The sequence below is a fragment of the Patiria miniata genome, unplaced genomic scaffold (genome assembly GCF_015706575.1).
Source record: "Patiria miniata isolate m_02_andy unplaced genomic scaffold, ASM1570657v1 HiC_scaffold_7, whole genome shotgun sequence".
Classification (NCBI taxonomy): Eukaryota; Metazoa; Echinodermata; class Asteroidea; order Valvatida; family Asterinidae; genus Patiria; species Patiria miniata.
Genome location: NW_024037074.1, coordinates 21,215,834 through 21,238,150, shown reverse-complemented (window position 1 = coordinate 21,238,150; position 22,317 = coordinate 21,215,834). Strand labels below are relative to the sequence as shown.

General features: G+C 36.9%; 1 protein-coding gene across 1 annotated transcript in view; it reads left to right on the top strand.

Moving 5' to 3' along the window:
- The first annotated feature begins 1,237 nt into the window (after positions 1–1,237).
- The window catches only part of LOC119744406 (nuclear hormone receptor E75-like), a 95,470-nt gene continuing 74,390 nt past the window's right edge, over positions 1,238–22,317 (top strand). The window contains exon 1 of the mRNA XM_038220324.1: positions 1,238–1,292. The gene's annotated coding sequence lies outside the window, so the exon portion shown is untranslated. The remainder of the gene's footprint in view (positions 1,293–22,317) is intronic.

Here is a 22,317-nt window from a genome sequence, read left to right as displayed (position 1 = left end):
TACATTTGCGGCAGATGGTAATCAAATGAAACAGTGCTGCTTCTGTTTCATTTTTGGAAACGGCTATCCCACAGAAAAAAACTGGCTTAACAACAAACAAAATACATGTATGTGCTGTTCATTTTGTACAACAGTCAGTAAAAATGTCTTTAGCTATATAAGTTCTAGTATAAGCTTGGGTGGTTGACAAAAATGCATGTATACATTGTCTGACTTAACATTAATAGTATAATACTGCTGACCTAAGAGCCTAACTTTTGCTTCCACTTTGTATGCACGAATCCTCTACACAAGGATAAACGACTCATCTGAGCTTGTGTACAAAATGCGCGGAACAGATTGTCTACATGCGTAACTTGCCATGTCCGGGCATAGAACAATGCATAGAACATGTAGAACAATGCGCACTCGCTATGAATCCCCGACAGCTGCAGGTGGGCTACATGAAATCTCGTTGAAACCCGTCAGAAATTTGACTGCAGTCGCGCGCCAAGTCTCGCGCACATGCATGCACGACGCGCAAGGGCGGGTCATGTACATGTAACCAGAAATTTGGGGAAGTCGTTTATCCTTGTGTAGAGGATCCATGATGTATGGCAAAGTTTAAAACCTTGAAAAAGTACAGTAGTACCGGTACATACTATAAAAGCAATTGTGCTTTTAACTTTTAGTTAATGAATTTTATTACTACCGGTACACATGCAAGGACGCAATATGGTTTAATGGCCAAAAAATTGCAAAACATTCGTTTAAAAAGGAATAGTCAAATTGTAATACACTTGTAAAAGTACAGTAACTCCGTGAAAATTGTTGTTTGTACTCTGTATGTGGAAGGATACAAGCCCCCTTGTGCTCATCCATGCAGATTTTATTTCAATCTTCAACTGTTTGAAAATAAAACTCATGGTCTTTATACCCTCCCTAAATGCAGTAAAGTCTGATTTACATACATGGGTACATTGTACATTTAAATAGTTTGTACACATACCGGTACAGTGTACTTTAAATGGGTTACATACCGGTATGGTTCAGTAAAATGTATGTCAGTGATAGACTTCCAATTGATATCCGGGTATTATTATCCAAAACTTTCTTTGTAGGTTTCCTACCTAACGCACAAGAGAAACACACCTTTGAACTGATTTAAAAAGAAATTCTTTTGTCTGAAAGTTGCCCTAAGGTTGAGAGTAAATTCTTTTGTAATTGAATTGTGTTACTGACTATTGATCACACACAGGAATGCAAGTATAAAGGCAGTGGTGAAAGCAGCTCTCAGATTACCTGTCCATTTGGTAAGTAGGAGTTTATTTAATGATGTCTTTTAGTTGATATGACAGTTGTATGCATGCTTGTTACCTTGTTTAGTTTCTGAATTATTTTGTATGAAACATTTGATCTCATTTTCGAAGAATAAAATCACTTAAAAGTCCAATCTCTCTGCAAATGAAGAGTTTGTCTCCAAAATACGATAACTGCCATTTTGTTATCTTTAGAATTCCGCTATCTCCTTGCTCCACAAAGTCAGTTTCGACGAGATTTATACAGGTAAACACACTTTAAGAAGACAATAAAATGAAAAATGAAGTTTAAAAACAGCTGTTATACTGTTTCTATTCTTAAAACTTTGGTAAATGTGCAAATTTTTCACTTTTTGTAAATGGATATATTGCCTTTTGGAAATAAACTCTTCAAATATTAAGACAAAAAATAATTACCACCCTTTCAAAATCTTATGAATTACGTTAAGTAATTAAGAATAGTCACATTAGAAATAAAAATGCATGTTTTTAATGTGAGTGTTTTGGGATGAATCATGTCCTATTTCATAAAAAAAAAAATTGTCTGCAATGAGCCAAAGTGGTGTAAGCAAGCAGTAAGACATACAATGTATAAAAAAATCTGATATTAACCTATTCTGATATGGGGCTGTGTTTAAAGTCCTGCATGGATTAATTCATTGGTATGTTACTGTGATGATAGTCACTGTTGATAACTCACTGGAATGCATACATGTATACCCGTATGCAAAAGAAGATGTCAAAGAATAGCCAGAGATCTTAGAAATAAACTAATAGGAGAAACAAGCCTAGGCTTGCCAATAGCAGATACTGAATAACACAAGAACAAAAGATATTTTGTGTTTGATTGATGGAGTCATGAGAATATTCTGCAGATCCATGGCTTTCCAACATTTGGAAGTCAAAAGGTGTGGTACTCAAATGACATGTAAGGATGTTGTTCATGATGTTCAAACCTTCGCCTTTCTGGCACTCAAACATTCTGTGCCATCAGCAGTTACTGCAGGTACCGATACCCTTGATCTTGCCATTGTAGCACACAGGACTGTAACAATGGGCTGAGCTGCTACACAACAATTATTATTTGAGAGCCATCAATACAGTAAGCATGTAAAGTAGGGGAAAACTTGGACTCTTTTAGATTCGTTCTTTTAAACATACGGTACATACTCATGCAAGAGTATCTCCCGAAGCAGAGCTTGTCAAGTAGGAATCCCCATTAATTTACACAAAATGACATACATGTAGGCCTATATGTACAGTTCTTTTTTTATAATTTTGAAAATACATGACACACTCATGTACATTTATAGGACAAGGATGAATATTTAAAATCAAATTTAACCTCCTATGCAAACATACATTCTATGCCTCCTTTCCGTCAAAATCAATCTTGTGACTGTTTTCAACAGTTAAGAGCTCCCAGCCTACAGTACATAAAGCAGGATTGAGTGGCTGTGACTGTTTATGTAACTTAAAATACCTATGCTTTGACTGAAGGTGATTGATAAGACAGCTGTGCTATCATTTTCCTGCTTTTGTCTGTTGACTGAATTTGTCTGGTCAGAGAGTGTTTGATTGAAATATGATCTGACTGGTTGTGACAAGCCTGTGTAAAAGAAAAGGCCTGGCAGGGGAAGTGGATGGACTGTTTGACTGTCTGTGACTGTGAAAACAGTAGGAGGGTCAATATGCCACATTAGTAAAAACACAGGTAAGTAACCCACTGAGAAATTCAATTATCTGGATGCAAATTGTAAGAAATATTTAGATACCTTTTTGGAATCAGAAATATTGCAGTGACGTAGCTTTCGATGTCATCGCGACATCTTCATTCAGCATTGTGATTAAACCTCTCCGGTCATGTGGCCACCTTTTGGGCGATCACAAACCAGCAGGTCAATCCAGTGTCTCTATTAAGGGATGGCTTTTGTGTCCTGATTTCGATTGCTTCGCGTATCTTCCTTTTTCAGAACTGGTCCTCCCTGGTAATGACTTGGACCTTTTACAAGCTGATGGAGTGTTGATGATCTTTGATGTGTTCACCAATCGCTGTTTAAAATTGGTGTTTCAATTTCAAAGACCGAAGAAACATCAGTATTCCCTTACCCTACATCAAGGGGCTTTCGGAAAAACTCACCAAAATTTTCTGAGATCATGGCGTCAGAACATACCATAACCCGATCAACACCATCAGATCGTTTTTGGTACACCCCAAAGATAAGACCCCTCATCAAAACAAATGCAATGTTATCTACAAGATGCAATGTCCTGATTGCCCTAAAACATATGTGGGCGAGACGAGCAGATTGCTGGGCACCAGGTTCAAAGAACATTCCAACCTGAAGCTAGCCCCTTTAACAGCCGTTGGTGAACATATCAAAGATCACCAACACTCCATCAGCTTGGAAAATGTCCAAGTCATTACCAGGGAGGACCAGTTCTGAAAAAGGAAGATACGCGAAGCAATCAAAATCAGAAAACAAAAAAATCAGGACACAAAAGCCATCCCTTAATAGAGACACTGGATTGACCTGCTGGTTTGTGATTGGCCAAAAGGTGGTCATGTGACCGGAGTGGTTTAATTCACCACGCTGAATGAAGATGTCGCGATGACATCGAAAGCTACGTCGCTGCAATATTTCTGATTCCAAAAAGGTATCTAAATATTTCTTATCAACGTGATGGAATCCATCATCAGTATTCATGCTGCTAGATGCAAATAGTTAGGCAATAACTTTCTCTTACGTTTATGTCTAAATAATGAAAAGCTAAAAAGGTTTTTAAGGAATAATGTAGTGAACTCCATAGCTTGGGACCTTCATGTCTAACTGTTGTTTTAAAAAGACTGGTCCTAGCAAATGAGTGGTGAAATTCACTGCATTGTAAGACAATCGGCTGTTTATGGACAGACCTGCGTGTATGCGTGCATTTTTGTTTATCTGATTATTTTGTCAGCATCCATTCTTTTCACAGTAATATTGAAATGTACGGTAAATGAGTTTACCAGTAAATATGTGCTTCTTGTTTGTGACGAGGTGTAGTCTAGGCAGGGTTTGTGTTCATCACCTGCTGATGTGAATGTTGTTATGGTGGCTGATAATTTGAAAGGGCACCATGGCTGTTGAAGAGTCCAGGAGTGTTTGTTTTGTTACAGTCGTAATGGAAACACTTGCAATGACCCATGCACTGCATCTCTTTCCTCTTCCTGCTCTATAAACGACCGGCCCCCACTTAACCATATTTACTGAAATAACATGTTCACCATTTGGTGTGGCCCTTAAGAAAATTCTAACGGCCTTTTCAGTCAGTGGTTCCAAGTCCTCTATTTTTGAATGTAGACTGTTATTTTTCAGACACACACGTGCACGTGTATAGTGTTAAAAGAAACAGAACAAAAGGTATTTCAAAATACGACAAACCCCCTACCCAGTTGGAAACCTTTGTAAGGCGAGTAATGCTAATAAGTTGATGAACAGGTATGAACAAAATAAGCCATACAAAAGACAATGGCAGACCTTTATGTACATGTAATAGTACACCATAAATCTAAGTGAAAGTTTTGTTTATCATGAGCATAATATCTGTTGCAGTATGACATGTATTGCTATTCTGATATTGTCTAAATTAAGTCTTCAGAGAGCTCGACTATGTATCATAGACACTTGTCTGCACTTGTTGAATCATTAACCTACAAATGTACAGTACATGTACCAGCGATACTACTACTGTACCGTAGTTACTGTATGAGTGAAAAAAATAAATTTATGAAATCAAGATCTTACAGCCAAACTTTCTGTTAGCTTGTAATGCCTCTCCCTAACTATAATAAAAGTCACATGCATTTCATCAATGATTACATTGATTAGAGGCAACTGTGCCCTGAATCATGGTTCAGTGTTGTGAAATTCCTGGGAATTTTCAATGCAATAAATTTCCAGAAGAAATTGTGGGAGTTCTGCAGGAATATCGCTTCTTTTTTTTTCGAAAATAAAAATGCAGTAAAAAGAACATATAAAACTCTTTAACTCTCTCTACAGTTAGATGGAACATCTGTTGTTAAAAGAATACCGGCATCTTATTATAATAATCATACTTTATAAGATTACCTAAAAATTCATTTCAACCTGTAGAAAATTCTCAAAATTGTCCGTGAACATTTTCTAAAATATCTGGATAGTTCCTGCATCTCACTAATCATGTCCAACTTGTACATGAGCATGCACATGTGCAGGGACATTTGAACATGAAAGATCTTTTTTTTTTAAGGTACAAGTAATTAGTTTGATCCTGTCTTGCCGTCTTCTAAGAACTGCTGATGTTTGATCAGAGTGATTGTTTTTGGATCAACCTCCTCCCAGATCTTACATGATGCATAGATGCAGATAGTCTCCTCTATACCCCCTTAGTAATATCAGGAAACCTTAAGGAATCCCTTCTGACAGAGTAATGTATTCAGCTACTGTTTAAGCACACACACTGGAGAGGCCATTGAACTGAAGACGGGCAAGAGAATATTACAGCCCTGGCTCCAGCGACCACCCGACCATCCATCCTCACCAAGCTTGGGCTCTTCGATCCAGCATCCATGAATTTCCAGATCGGGGTTATTTTCAGTCATTTACCTCAGTGAACCTGTGCCTGCGTAATAGACAGCATGTAGGTTTGCTGGCTGGCCAGCAGGCCGGCCGGCTGGCTACCTTTAAGATGATAATGAAGAAGTGTGTCACTGTCTCAGTGAGCTGTGTTCCTCTTACATGTACTACTTGTGCATGTAGCAGCACTGGTCCCTTTGTACGGGACGGAGATTGTGTTACCATTTGGCAGTAATGAAGCGCCACTGTGTCTGCGTATTATCAATTCCCTGTACCCTTCTGCTTGACCACAAAAAAAGAAGAAAACCTGTGCGAATTAGTCAGCGACATTTGGGAATTTGTTTCACTTAAAAATTGGGTTTCTTCTGATTTTTAAATTTCATATGGAAAATATGCATATTCATTTGAATTAAACAATGTCAAAATTAACTTTGGTACCGGTATGTGCAAAGTTTATTCCTGTGTAGCAAGTGTAGACTACATGTAAATGATAATAAATGTGTTTGTCTTTGTTTTTTTCATGCATCTCTTACATGAAAATGTTCATTCAATAATGACTCTGCTTCTTAATTAACATTTCGCTGTATCTTAACAAGACTTTGTTCATTTCTTTAAAACCAATCATCTGAAAGTATAACAACCTCCTCTTGTGACTGTCTTAAATGTCATCTCCAGAAAGTGGTTTGTATCGCAATTCCAGCTGGAAATGAATCCTTACTGATGGGCAGGCAGATACACCAAGACTGGTTCAGGTTAGCAAACCAGTGTGTACATGTGTGCCCTTTGGTTGATGTGTTCAAGCTGACTATGGCTGGTGTATCAAGGTGAAGTAGGGGAAATGAAGGAGGAAATCATATCAGCAAGGTTTAGGTTCAATTTACTACTTTGAGTATGTACATGTAGCTTGCACACTGAGTTCAGCAAGAAACATAAATGTAGTCATGTCTACTCTAAAGCTAACTTTTGTTAAGAACATTTGCAAGACCCCTGATGGGCATGTGTCTGTATTACTAGATCTTTTAATGTGACATTAAAGAATGTAGTAATCGTGTCCTGTATTATGTCTGTATGTAGCCTACCGGTACATGGGTACATGTGCAGATACTAGTGGAATAAGAAAATGAGAAGAAATCTGTCATGCAGACTAGTGGCCATAATTGATGGTAGCATGCCTTCCCGTTTAATGAAAGGATTCCTTCTGACCCTTGGGAAGGTCATGGGAGCGCTGAAGGTCAAGCCGTCTTTGACCTGCAATCCATGTGAACTTACAAGCTGCTTCTGGTATAAGAGGCACCGGTGGTACTACACTTGCTTCCTCTCTGGCTAGCCGGCTGATGGTAAAATCAGAAGTTGAAAATCATTTGGAGTTGGACATTCCCTAGGGGTGTAACCAGGGGCTGACGCTGACCTGTACACAGGATGGGCTCTCATTTCTAGCAGCCATTCCATTTACCCACTGCTGGTCAGTGAACTCTTGTGGGGGTCATTCTAGGTCACTAGTACTAAGGTCTACAAGATTGAGCTGTGGTACAGCCTACAGAATCTACCTCTTTGTTTCTTTCTTGTGTAGTAACATATTTTCTTGTACCACAGTGCCTTGTGTTTTGAATTAAAATACAGGTTTGGACAAAAGAAAACTACATGAGTTGGGATGTGTGTGGCAAAATTATTTGTCTAAAGATATATCATGAACATAACATAATTTAACATACCGGTAACATACCGGTAATTTACACATGCATGCACCAGTACTTGAAAGAAACAAGTTTGTACGGGTCCGTAGACATCATGCATACGTTGCTGAATTTCTCAGTGCTTAAAAAATACCCAGAATTTCTTTCCAACAGATTGTGAATATTAAGCAAAATTATTGTAGCAAAGTTGATCAAATTCAGTGCACATTGTTAAAGATTATATTTTATTACATATTTTTAAGTTGCATTTCTTGTATTAAAGTGAATCATTCCTTCTGATCCTTGATCCATTGTAAATTCTTCCACAAGGTCTGCTAAAATTCACTCAGTAATAGAGACCCATATGTAATTACTTTTCCCCTGTTTAATTCATTTTTTTTCCCTGCACAAATTAATCAGCAGCCCCAAGGAAATGAAGCAAGATATAGTTACCTCAAATAGCTATACCGATTCAGTACATTGTCCCATTCCATTGTAAATAAACTGTCAAAATTAATGTCAAATTTATCATGCGAACACTTGTTTACCAGTGGTACATGAACCGTACAGAAGTAGTTCCCTCCCAGTTTAATTTGCTTGGCTTGTCTTTAATCAAGCATCAATATAACCAGGGTTCGGGCAGCTACATGTAGGGTATATGTCTTCTAAGAATTGCTGATACAGGTTTATTTGGAGGACAGTACACACAGCATGTGCGTATGCCTCACCTCTTAGGGACATGCATGGAGCATGATTAGTGAAATGCATTAGAGTGATGCTTGATATAGGTATGTGTCATTCCTGTGTACTTTTTATTGCATGAATACAGCCTTGGGCAGAATGACCACTGAATGAACTCTACAGTGAACCGCACCAGTTTGTTTTCTTAGAATGCGTTTGAAGTGTCAGTTGTGCATGTACGTGTATAGGCAGGGGATATACCGGTACATGAAACAATTTATGTATACATGTACATGAAACAATTTATATTTTGTTTGGAGACATTTCATTGAGATGTCAATTGTGAGGTTCATTATTTGTAATACAGTACTGTCATCACAAAGTTTTGCTCTACAATGTGTTACTGTTAGTTCAAATAATGTTCTGGCACATGTGTTTTGAGGTTTTTTTCCATCGTGAATCTTATAGCTTTACATTATTTCTGATTAACGCATTTGTAATGCATCATGCTAGACAAGGCCTACATGTATTCACTTTTTCTTGTGAGTGTGAATGCAAGTCAGCTGCAAGCAATTGTGAAAATGAGTGGAATTGTGTTTGTGAATCACCTCATGTTTAGCCACCATTTGTCTTTTATTACAAGACATCTTTTTTGTTCAAAATAGAATAATGATATTTAAGATTTTTACCCCACTTTGTCTTGGTGGGTTCATTTTCAAAAAATAGATATTACGTGTATGTATTCACTATTCAAATGAGATAATATGGCCTTTGCAGTATGTAGTATCCTCACTAGGACGGTCATAATACGGTAGTTACATCAAGAGTGTTACCCAAGAGAAAGGTGAGTTCCAGCTATGGAGAGTAATCTGAGACTGAAGCGTAAAAACATTGACACTCTTTAATGTTTGTGTTTATTATAAAAAGTACAATGTCACCATGCATAACCAATTTTTAATTGTTTAATTTGTTACTGTTATTAATCAATGTATCCACCTGTCTGTGGTGCTTGCGCTGTTGGATGATGTATGAAATAAATAAAATAAAAATATAATGCCAATCAGACAAAGTATTTGCAAATTTTGTTCCTAAATAAAAATAAAAACCTCTGAAACAGGTCAGCAAATTACACACAAAAGATGCATTTCTTTGTCAATTTACCTTGGCACACAAAGAGCTTAGAACAGTAAAGAACATTTATGTCTATCATCAAATTTATTATTTACACTGGCCAGTTTATCATTTCAGATAACGCATGACCTAATTAATGGTTGAAGTCTTTCCTGATTTTTATACATCAGATTTTATTGTGGAGAGTGAAATGATAGTCTAGACACTGTATAATGAGAAGTTAGCCATACATGTAGCATGCACATACCGGTACTGTCCTTGTACAGTACACATGGGGTACCTATTGGCCTGATTCCAATTTGTAGTCCTCACATACATGTAGCTTTATCACTCAGTCTGACAGCTGAAAGCCCTTGGAGCCAGGGATATACATTAATGTTACTTGTGCTTTATTTTGTCAATTTTCTTGCTACCAGACTACTCAAAGAGATTGCAAACACCTCTTCAGTGTTTGACATCCTGTGGAAGTATGGTTATTGTAAGCATGACTTTTGAAATGGTGTATTGTAAATTAGGTTTTATTAAGCAAGTTTAAATAGGGGGGGGGGGTACATTTGCCCCCATTTTCAAGGGTGTTTTGGATTTGTTTTTTGCTGTGGTCACTATTTGTTGTTGGTAACTCATTATTGTTTTAAACAGTACAGGATAGAATACAAAGAGTTTTTCCCAAAATGCAATAAACACCATTTTGTTACCTATTAGAATCCTTCCCTCTCCTGGTTGCCCAAATTCACTTTTGAGGACTGCTATATTTAAACACAAATCGACAATACCGGTGCATGTACAATAAATCACACACAAAAATGTATGGTACCGGTAGTTTAAAACAGCTGTTATACAGTGAATGTTCTATAAAATTCATATCTCAAAACTTTTTCACTTTTTCTCAGTATATTGGAAATAAACTCTTCACATGTACATGGAAGTCAACAAGCAAACTTTAATGCACAATGTGCCTCAGTTGTCCAAAAAAAGATTGGAATATTTTAAATGTTAAAAAGAGTGCACTCAACAAATGTTTTAACCAAAAAGGAATGTTTCATAATTTATGAATACATTTCAGAGGAATAGAGATTTGTACAGTTTTCCAGGGACTAATTCCGACGGGACAGATTTACACTGCCTTTTTTTTCAAAGGCCTGCCACAACTAAAATTTAAGGTTTAACCAACTAAGTTATGTATACGATCAAAGTAAACACTCTATATTTCATATTAAAAAAACAATCCATGAAACTAGAGGATTCAGTGGCTGTATAGTGACAAAGTGAAATCAGCGTGACAGACAGGACGGAAATTACATTCCATATTTTGAAAACGACTTTTCATTGGAAAAAGCTATCTGTTCCCCTGGGAAATTTCATGGTTTTTTTCTTCTAAAGTTAATCACTTTTATGCCAATAATCAGTGAACACTTGACTTAGTCATTCAAAACATGGACCTGGAAACACCAGGCTCATTAATGTTGTGACAGACGGAACGTGACAGATGGGACATTTTTATATGCTGAATAAATGTAGGCACAATCGCTTATTATATTTAAAAAAGACATGTTAAAAACCAGAAGTCTGAAATGTATGTTTAACCTTTTTTTTTTAACCTAGAGGTGATTGAAAAAAGTGTGACAGATGGGACAATATAGAACAAAGGAGTAAATTGTGACAGACGGGACAGATTTTGAGATGAAATATCAGATCAACTATACGGTACCTCAAAGGATATTTTTATTTTACTTTCTAGGTGATGTCACCTTGATAGAAGATAGGAATTCAAGTTTGAAGCCAAAAATGCCTTTTCATGTAAAAACTACACAACTTTTCATGTTTTTTTTGTGACAGACGGGACATTGCAACATAATTTTTTTCAAAATGGTTCAAGACTGTCATGTTTCATCTTTTGGTTTAAAATTCTATAGTGGCGGATAGGGACGATATCAGACTTCATATCAACCAATAATAAAATCGTTGAAGCATAAGAACTGTAACAGAGGGGAACTCAAATTTCCATCACAAAATAGGGGGAAATGCTACTTCTGTTTCTTGAAACTTCAATCCTTGATAAAAATAAATCCAAGTGCAGTAGAAGAAAAAAAAAACTGTTTCTGAAAGCTGGTTTGTCTACTTTCTAAGAAAAACTGATTGACAGGTAGAAAATGTACATCGAAAATTCGTAACTATTATCCAGTTCTATAATCATTTTTTCCCATTGTGAAAAACTCGCTCATTTTTAAACATGCGTTTGTGCATGTAAGTGATTGCTGTGGGTAATTGTTTACAATTTTCAATATTTCGCTGCAAATTCATTTGAAAAAAAAAAAAAATACATGTATGTTTTCAAGCATCTTGATTTATTAATTGTACAATGTATGTAGTTTGACCAAATATAGACATGTTCAGGAGCTTAAAGGGGCAATACGGCCTGGCATCCCCAAATATTTCATGTTTTGGATTGTTTACTATCCTATTGCAAAGGTCTGGTTGAAAGGAAACTAACCCAATGTCTAACCATTCTTGAGTAAAGACGAAAACCCCCCGTTGTTTGCATCGGACATTTTATGGCATCTATACGCGTACGTACTCTATTCAATGAACTATAAACGCTGTGTGTGTGTGTGTGTCACATAATATACACAGTGCCCATACACACTGTTGTTTCTTACACGTCCGCACTCCGCAGAATGCGAACCAAAGTGTGCGACAGGATTCACAACTAGCAATCACAGCTCAACATTTCTGGGACAAAATTGTGACCCCTGAAATTTGTTCATGCATGGTTCTCGCAGGAATAACAAAAACGCCCAGTTTTTAAAGGATGGTTGTGTGGACGTTTACATCCTATGTCCTTTCCAATTAATATTATTTTGTTTTAAACATGTTTTGTAGGTTGTAATGTCCCTTTAAAAGCATCTTTATGATCTAGTATTTGATAAATGCAGGATCGTTGGTTTTTTAACTCATCAAACAAAAAAATCCACTGATGTTAGTTCTTGAATTATTTTTTCGCAATATTTGAATTATGAAATGCCAGACAACAATTCGGCTCTCTTAGGGTACAATGTACATGTAGGTTCATTTCTGCAAAATTTTTCATGATTTCCTCCTTCTACATGGAATCAATAGGGTTTTTCCATTAAAAAAAAAAGTACAAAGTGAAAACTCGCTAGAAGGAAAACTTTGTCTTTGGAAGAGCACAGAGTATGCAGCTTTTAAATAAAAATAAAAAAACAATAATTTTTGGCCATCTGTTTGACTTTTTTTATATGTACAATGTACATACTTGTACGTATATAAACATGACATTGTAACTTTCTACAATTTGGTACTTGGTAAACTGAGTGCCTATAGATGGTACTAAATTTTGTCTTAAGTTTTCATCAATGCATTTATAACCCAAGACAAATGCATGCATACATGTACATACAAGTGTGTATTCAATCGGGGACCCCTAAATTGTCCCTCTTTTGTTTGTACTTTTTAGGAAGACCTCCCGTGTGTTTTGTACACGATCGTAAATTGGGGACCTTCAGGAAATTGGGGACCCTAATTGTCCTCCTTTTTTCAATGTCCCCTATTAAATGCAGAAACAAACTCATGTACACTGTACAGGGTGAGTAAAAAAAAGAAACCCAAATGTCAGCATTTTTTTTAATGAAGTTCTACATGTAGCATTTTCAAAATCTAGGATATCAAAGCCCAATTAAAAAGCTTTCTTTTAGTATAAGAATCATTCAAATCACTCTTGTGCAATTCACATAGGGATGTTTATATGTGAAATGTTTTTGTTTTGCTGAAAGAACACTTACTTTTTTTGTGATCCATGGACAGAAAGTTAAAACGGTGTTTGTGTTCAAAATTCTGTAACTTGAAAAGTACATGAGTGACTTGAATGATTCTTGTAAAAGAAAGCTTATTAATTGGGCTTTCATATCCTAGATTTTGAAAGTGCTACATGCAGAACTTCATTAACAAAGTGGTCCTGACATTTGGGTTTCCTTTTTTAAATGAAAATAAGGCTTCTGTCTAAGCTGTATGCTGCCCTCTTGTGTTGATCAAATGTTATTGACAAGTACACTGTACGTACATGTGACATGTACAGTACTTGTAGTATCTACCGAATCTGGAACACATGTGTAATGCAGGAATCCAAGTCTTCAAGCTATGGTAGAATATTGGGGGGGGGGGGGGGGGTGTATAGGATTCCTGACCATTGTGTTGCTTTATAATGTGTAGGTTCATGTAACACTGATTCTTGTGCCTTGTTTGTAACCCTCTCTAAGACAAAGTTTTTCAAGACTAAGATGGGAATTCTCACCAGCTTTGAGAATCTCTGACATTTTAAGATTTTGACTTTCTGACATTTTGAACCCTTTCACTTATCATACATGTATCATATACTTTTCACTATAAACATGTATTGTTACTTTGTTCATCAGAAAAATTGTCATGCTAACTTTAATGGTGCATGTATCACGTCAAGGAATACTCCAAGAATGAAGTAGGTAGAGAGTCCCAATCATCATTTAGAATTTTTTTTTTTTAAGGGTTTTTCCCTTCATTTTTACACCACTACCAAGTTTAACCGGGGTCCGCTCATAAGTCCGACGCCTCATAGGTCCGACGCCTCATAAGTCCGACAAAATCGTATCCCCTAACCAAATAAAGGCCCATAAGTCCGACGCCTCATAGGTCCGATGCCTCATAAGTCCGACGCCTCATAGGTCCGACGCCTCATAGCTCCGACGCCTCGTAAATCCGACAAATTAAATGCCTCGTTTTTCCGTTGTCGGACTTATGAGGCGTCGGACTTATGAGGCGTCGGACCTATGAGGCGTCGGACTTATGATACGGCTCCGTTTAACCTGTGAAGTTCAGTACTTCTGTGTGTGTAACGTGCATTCAGATCACACACAAAAACTGGTATTATTCACATACATGTACTAAGCAATGTAATGTTGTCTATTATGATGCAGTACATATGCACACTTTTTCACAAGAAATAAATATAAACCCAAAAAGGTACAGGGTGAAATTATTAGTTTTGTTTGCATTTGGAGGCACCGTTACATGTACTGTACACTTACACAACATGAAGTTGCTGTCCTTGTGTGCTTTTTCTCCTAAATGTGTTTTCAATTGTAATGCTTTATTTTAATGAGAACAATAGGTACTTGTACTTCAGTATCTGCAACCATTTGTTTTGTTTACTTTTGCCCCCCATATCCACCTAAATTATTGTCGGGCCGCAAATAATTCTCAGTTTATAATGTAATTATTCCATAAAACGAGTCAGGTCAAGTACTATACATGTACATCAAAATGACTCAAAATCTCTCGTATTAAAAAGTGAAATTTGTGATTGTCCAATTCCAACTATACATGTACATGTACCGGTAGCAATGGTTCTGGACATTGGTTCTTTTATTTTCTTTTTGATGCCATGGACATTTGGTTTCAAAACCTGTTTGCATCCATGGTGTAGCTGCTACCAGGAGGTATCTTGAAGGTATTCCGGTAATAAACAATATTTGCCTTTGCTTTAATATTCAGAAATGACTGGATTAAGGGGTTATTAAAGCAAATATTGTTACACCAACATGTTTAAAGTTTTGTGTTCATATATGCTGGAAACACCAAGACAAAATAGTGTTCTTGAAGTCTGGTTCCCTGACCCTACTTTAGACAAAATGGAGCAATTTATATTAGGTCAGGTCAGGGAACCAGACTAGCTGGCTTGTAGCCGTCCACGGATGTAAAACTGATTGCAAACAAAATGTGGACTAACTAAATGTGGTAAAATTGGGGGCAATTTTTGAAAAACGTCAGTTTTTTTCCGTTGATGGTTGGCTGACCATCGTTGGAAATTGATAAAAAAATTCACTTTTCTTGAAAATGACAGCAAGCCAGGTGCCATTATTTCAAAGGATGCTTAAGACTGTTATTCACTAGTTATAAAGTCAAGTAAGGTTTTTCATAATACTTTGTTAGTTTTACTTCTTGATGTTTGCAAATATTGTATAAGGGAAAATGTCGATGCTAATGTTTTGTGTTGGTAGCCACAGTACAGTATGGGCTCCATGCACAAGTACCTCTTCAATGGCCAGAAAAGGAGAGTAGGGGGAGACCAAGTCTGGTTCCCAGTTCATCCACTGCGACTATTTCGAATGATCCGAAGTAATTGGGGGCGGGGATTAGTCTGGGAGACCATCGCAAGTTAAATTCAAACATATTCGCGCGCCGACGACGCCTGACGCTCAAGCGCGAAGACGCTACGGCTTAGCTTTGTGCACATTCAGGATAAAAAAGTTGTGCGTAATTTGCGCACAAACCAGTACAGTACGCACATGCGGTGTCCCGTCCAAGGGGCTCTCAAAAGTGGTAAAAACGCGCCCTCTTTTGTTGGTTCATGGAGCCCATACATATATGTTTTGAAGTTTTAAAGTTTATGAACATTTATTTTTGTCTTGCTACACATGTACATTCTGATCATTAACAACTATTTTCTTATTAGAAAGTTTCATTAAATGGACAAGTTCAAAGCTGATGATAAAATAGACATCATTGACTTGATCTAGACTGTCAGTCCATGTGTCGAACTGAAAACATGGTGAAAACATTCAGATCACCTTTTTATTGGGACCCCTTTTCGTTCTGAAACCCTTAAGAAAACCGCCGACAAACTGAATAAAATTTATTGCAGTGCAGTGGTGGTATGTTGGTTCAAATAAATAAACATTGGATAGTTTATGAAAGCTTTATGTGTGTAAGCATTACAATGTACCGTATGTGTGGGTGAATATCATTGGTTTTGTGATATTAGCTTTACATGTATGTATATGTACATTGTAACATGCTGTTCTGGTGTTTTTAACAGGCTGTTCTGGTGACCTGGCCAAAATAGCCACTCTTTTCCTCCACAATTGTTCCCTGTTTTTGCTTTTTTGACAACCTGGTTCAAGGTTTCCCAATTTGTATTCATCTTCAGACTTCTTCCATAAGTTACATACCCTTTTCCTTCAACACCCCCACTTTGGGCGCCTGCACAGACCATGTAATGAAGATATACAGAAAAAATGACATTTTGATGACATCATTTTGGGTCACTAGAGACACATTTGTCCAGTTTGTATGTGTAAACCTGAAAATTGTTGTAAAACTACAGTTTAGTTCCTTTTTTACATACTGTTTTGGACATCAACTATTTTTTTGACTGTAGTTGACCCATTTTAAAATGCCACTTATTTACTGGTTTTTTTTAGTGACAAAGTAATTAATGGAAAGAAGGAGTTTTGAATGACTGCAAGCTTGGAAATAGCCTGATTCCTAACCTACATGTACATTTACATGCTTCATGTAGGCCCAACACTGGCTACATGAAGAATAAGTGGGATATTGTGAGTTAGGCTTTGATTTGATGTTGTCATTTTTCTTTAAATGGGAGAAAGAGATACAAATATGGATAAGGGGGGGTTTAGAGTGCAGCATTTAGACTTCAAACATTTTGGTTTACTTGACACTTTTACACTCTCCTTGATGCAACAAACGACTACACAACTTGCAGGAGACCTACAGTGTCAGTTTGATGCTCAGTTGACATTGTAATACAAAATTACAAATAATTAGCCAGTTTATGAATGATGAAATTTCCAGAAAATTGGTCCATGCATACAATGTGTGTAGATTGGTTGTTACAGGGTAACTGTACTGTGATTGTGCTTGAGTGGTGATAGAGTATAGATAAAGTCAAGCACTTGAAATGACTGAACGTGGACAATTGGGAATGTTGTTGCAAGCTTTAGAGGAATTGGTTGTGTTTAAGTTGAACAAATTGCACAGTGTTGTCCTGGGCTCTCGACAGACCAATCAGTAATAAAGGTGTACTATACAAATAGTAAACCCATAGAATTGGTGTGTCACAGTGTGTAGACACATCATTCAGGAAATGACACCTTGAATGGCCACTAAATCACAGCCACAAAGGACTTTTATTTGGCACCTCATTTGTGTCTCTCCAAGCGAAGATGATATATTGATATTTTGTTTATGGAACTGGTGCTGGGGTTAAAAAAGTGAAAAGCACCACAAATCTAAAACATGTATGGGTATCTTACATTTTGTGTGCCTACAGCATACAGTTCAAGCAGTGTAAATAATGTATTTGTGTATTTGGGTATATACCGGAACGAGCTTTATGTCATACATAATCTGTTGATGTGATCATAGAGCAAGGAACAGTGATGTGATGTACCGGTACCCAAACTCAGTTTTTTTTTAGAGATCCTTAACTAGTCTTTCAGCCTAGCTTACTCTGTTGTACATGTATGTTTAGTGGATGGTACATGTTATTGGGTTTAGGCATGGTTTAGGACATGACATACATGTACACTGTCGTTGAAAACTATGTATGGGTGCAAACAATTTGGAGCAGTATAATGTGTGGGTACGTGTATGTATATAATATGTTACACGTCTAATGTACGCATTGAGTAATTTCTGGGTACATACCAATTTGCTGAAAACTTCCTCAATGATTATTTTCCACCAGTACATATGCACACTATTTTTTACAAGAAATAAATATAAAGAAACTCAGTGACACGTTCTTTGTAATTCTATTTGCAAGTGTGGTTTCTGAACTGCACCTGTACTTTCAAAATCCTTGAAGTCCTCCAAAATCTCTTTTAAATTTGGAAGGATCTGGGAGTGGTAGGGTTGAAGAGAAATGTAGGAGTTTGGATAAAAAGAACTTGTTTAAGCTGATCCTGTCTTGAGAAACATTCTTCATCCCCTCCTCCCCGGTTACAACTTCATTTTTACAAGCACCCTCATACATTGTCACAATCAATTTATGCTGCATGGAGACACATGATGTTTGTCATTTGGGAGGGATATCACCTAATTCGATTTCATGTCTGAGCATAGGAATGTCTTTAGAAGGTACATGTACATTGTACTTGTACATGTAGTAGTACATGTACCGTAGCAAGATTTCCACTTTTAGAATCAACCATTGAATTTCGGAAGTCCATGCTAAGCAAACTTGTGACAGACTACGTAGAAAATAGGAGGAAACAGATATCCAGATTCCTTTTTTTTTTTTATATAAATGTATAATACAGAGCTCTCCGCCATGTGAACCCTCATTAGGTGTACAATCTACATGTACATGTAGATCATGTAACTTTATTAAGATTAACAGCTACCGGTACATGTTCATACATGTAGAGTTGCATGACTGACCGGTACAGCACCAAACATTGTAAAGTTTGGAATACTGTAACGGACAGTGGTATTGCATATTCTAATTAGTCCATTACGTCATATACTGCCCTAGTACTGTTCTGTTTTATGGATTCATCTTGGAGGAAATACAACAGTAAGATTCAAGTGCCAATGGATTGAGAAAACTGAAAAAGCCAGTAAACTGAATTAAATATAACTGAATTCCCTGCACATTGGTTGCTGCTCTACTCTAGGTCATTGTGAGATGGCTTGCTCAACGAAAAGTTACATTTGTAATGCATGGTATGACATTCATTCCCAGTACAAAAACGATGTAATTGACCACTCTGACAAACACAATTTACTCCCATGTCCCTGTCTGATCAATCAGAGATTGTAAATGTTATTCTGCTTCCCATGGGGAAGGGGGTTTGACTGTACACATTTTGAACCGATTTCCATCTGATTTCACTGAGGGGGCTGGGCGGATCTGACAGTTTCCTTGTGACAAGGACGTGGCCCCTTGTTGCTTCATTAAAACCATGTGCAAGGGAAAGGCCTTCAAAAGTTGACAGACTTTCTGTCAGTACATCTCAGCATCAAAGGGTGTTCTGTATTGCTGATGTAAGGTTGGGGATGATTCAGCTTCTGTTTACATGTAATGATTCATTTTGGGTAAACTGTCTATATTAATATAAGTTCTGCAGGAGGTAATTCTGTTAAAACACTGTACACAGGTGAGACAGTAGACCAATATTGACTGTTGCGAGTGGTGATCCATGTGTTGGAGCATTCTGTTTTCCCAACATGTGTGGATGCATATAACGAAGGACTGCTATACCGAACAGTTTTTGTGGATCCAATCATTTTCATTACAGCGTTGTTCTTACTAGTGCAGTCTTTTTGGCCAGGCATGGTAAAAAAACCTTTGTTAAAATACCAAATGTCTTGTGACATGCTGTCGGCCAATCAAGAGACAGAGTTTTTTAGGCATTATAAACATGTCTACAACCAACATGAGAGCCTGTAGTGAATATTGGACATGCACACGTACAATGTACAGAGCAGTGTTTTCTCATGAAAAGTGGCCACCCTTTAAGCTGAAAATGTCTTGTTGATGTGGATTAAATTTTATCCCGGGGGTAACTTTTGGAAAGGGTAAAAATCTAAATTTGTCACTTTCATTTTTCATAACTTGAAGCAACTAAACTTTTTCACCAATTTACAATTCTGTGATGTTCCATACTAGTGTAACCATGGTGTAACAAACACAAATGTGTTGCCCATCCCCAACTAGATTGCAAGAGACTGACAATTGAAGCCAAGTGACCCTTAAGATAACCTGTAGTCAAGGCTGTGTCCTTGTAAGGACACTTCAATTTGCCATCCAGCTGCCAACTATTCTCTGTGTGTGTTTTGTTCCCATTATGTCAACAAACAGTTGGACCACATAACTGGACAGATAATCCAATTAGAGGGATTATTTATTGGGCCATTGCTGAGGACACTTAAGGTCAGGAGGGATTTTGTTTACAATGGTGACCCAGAGGGGGCCCAGGATGGATTGGATACAGTGTCTACTTGACAAAAGGAACATTTGTCTTCCGTGAGAACACTTCCCAATAATACTGTGTCATCTAGGCTGAGTCAAATGTGCTTTGAATTATGTTCTTCGTAATGTTCTTGAATAATCACATTCTCATTGCACAGGAGTATTTAGTGTCAAGTCGTGCAAGTATTATTATGCAGTTGTGCAAATCTTCATGAAATTGACTGCTGGACTTGGACTTGGATTTGAGTCAAATGGATTGTGGTGGACTACAGCACCGATGCATACTCAAGTCATCAACACACAAGTACCTGTCATATTTGTCCAGGAGAAAAGATCGTGTCTAGTGTTATTGTTGTGAAAGTAAAATTAAAGATTCTTTTAGATCTTTCATTAGTAGCAGGAAATGTTGGCTTGATTAATTTTAATTATCTACAGAAGTTCAAGTTACATACATGTACAGGGTGTCCCATAAAATATGTCCCTCTGGAGGGTGTACAGAGTTCTTGTAATTAATGAGAAAATACATTCCTAATTCAAGTATAGAATTAATGAGCCAAACTTTTTTCTTTCTTGTCTGAATTTTTGTTTGATTTGTGGTTTTGAAACGAAGACCATTAATGAAACACCTGTCCATTTTGCTCCATTCCAAGTTTGACAATACAATGGTCTTCGTTTGTTATGTTATTTCAACATTTCTTACAAAATAGTGAAGCATATTTATTGTACTATTTTCGTTAAAATTTCCATAGGATTCGGTTCACCGGTTTTCCAAATAAAGGCTATTATGTAACTTTTTGCATTTTGCATCATTCAAAGTGTAACATTTAGCTTAAATTGGCTTTTTGATTAGATTACTAAAGTAAACAGGAGGAATACTATTGTTGACATTTCTCATTGTTGACTGTGGTTATTTGTTATGTACATATAATATCTTCTTCATTAACAAAGGAGTGTCTCAAACACCTGTTATAACAGTTCAAATTGATTCAGGACATTCAGGCAGTAGGCGGGCCTGAGTAAACAGAAACACATTGTGTACGCTCTCAATGTATGTATTGTCAAACTTGGAATGGAGCAAAATGGACTGGTGTTACATGTACATTAATGGCCTTTGTTTCAAAACCACTGTCCAACAAAAACTTCACAAAAGAAAGGAAAATGTTTGGGCTCATTAATGCTATAATTAAACTTGATTTTTTTCCCCCCATAAATTATGAGAATTCGGTACACCCTCCAGAGGGACTGTTTTTTTTGGACGCCTTGCACTTATCAAGCTCTCCTACACATACATCTACTGTTAGCAGACCACTGAACGATGCAAGTATATACTCTGCTGAAGCATCCGAGGGAAAAGAAATATTTGATTTATAGACCAAATCAGGAATGGTGAAGTACATGTAGATTCTTGCTGTGTAGAGTGACTTTTGACTGACCCAATTGATCATTCATAATGTTGATAACTTTCTGAGGCAGCAGCAAGAGAGAATCACTGAATTACATATGTAAATGGGTCATTTCAAAAATCAAGTTCACAAATGCGTGAAATGTGTGTACATTCAGATCAAGAACACTTCCTGGAACACTTGATGAAAGTGTGATTCAATTTCTTAATTTGAATTTATATTTTTTGTGTCCTGTGAAAGTGTGTCATCTGACTTAATTTGATGCCCCACATACTGTACAACTGAAATAGTTTTCAGTGACACGTTTTAGATTTTTTTTCTAACGCGGAATAGAAAAAAAATTACAATCTAGACAGTTGAAGACAGTTGAAGTAAAAGTTGGCAGGAGTTGGGATTTCTTTTCCACAAAAGATAGCATATTCCTGATTATTAATTTTGTTTTATTGTGGTCAGCCGCTTACGGGTATCCTCTTTGTATAGGAAAAATACCTAATTTAGCTGCATTGCCAAATTTTAGCACTGTACATTCTATTTTATCAAGAGCTTTTGTCCGATACCGACTGTTATTGTTTTCAATGTCACATGTGAATGTGCTTGGGACATTAAAACATGGAAACTTCTTTCTCTCTAGTTGCAACTTTAAACAACAGTGCTTTTATTAAGTACAGGTGATGTCTAGGAGACATACCAATTGTTGACAGGTGTGATGTGGGATGCAGAGTTGTTTAATACCTGAGGCAAGGTTGAGAGTGCCATGTGTTCTTGAGG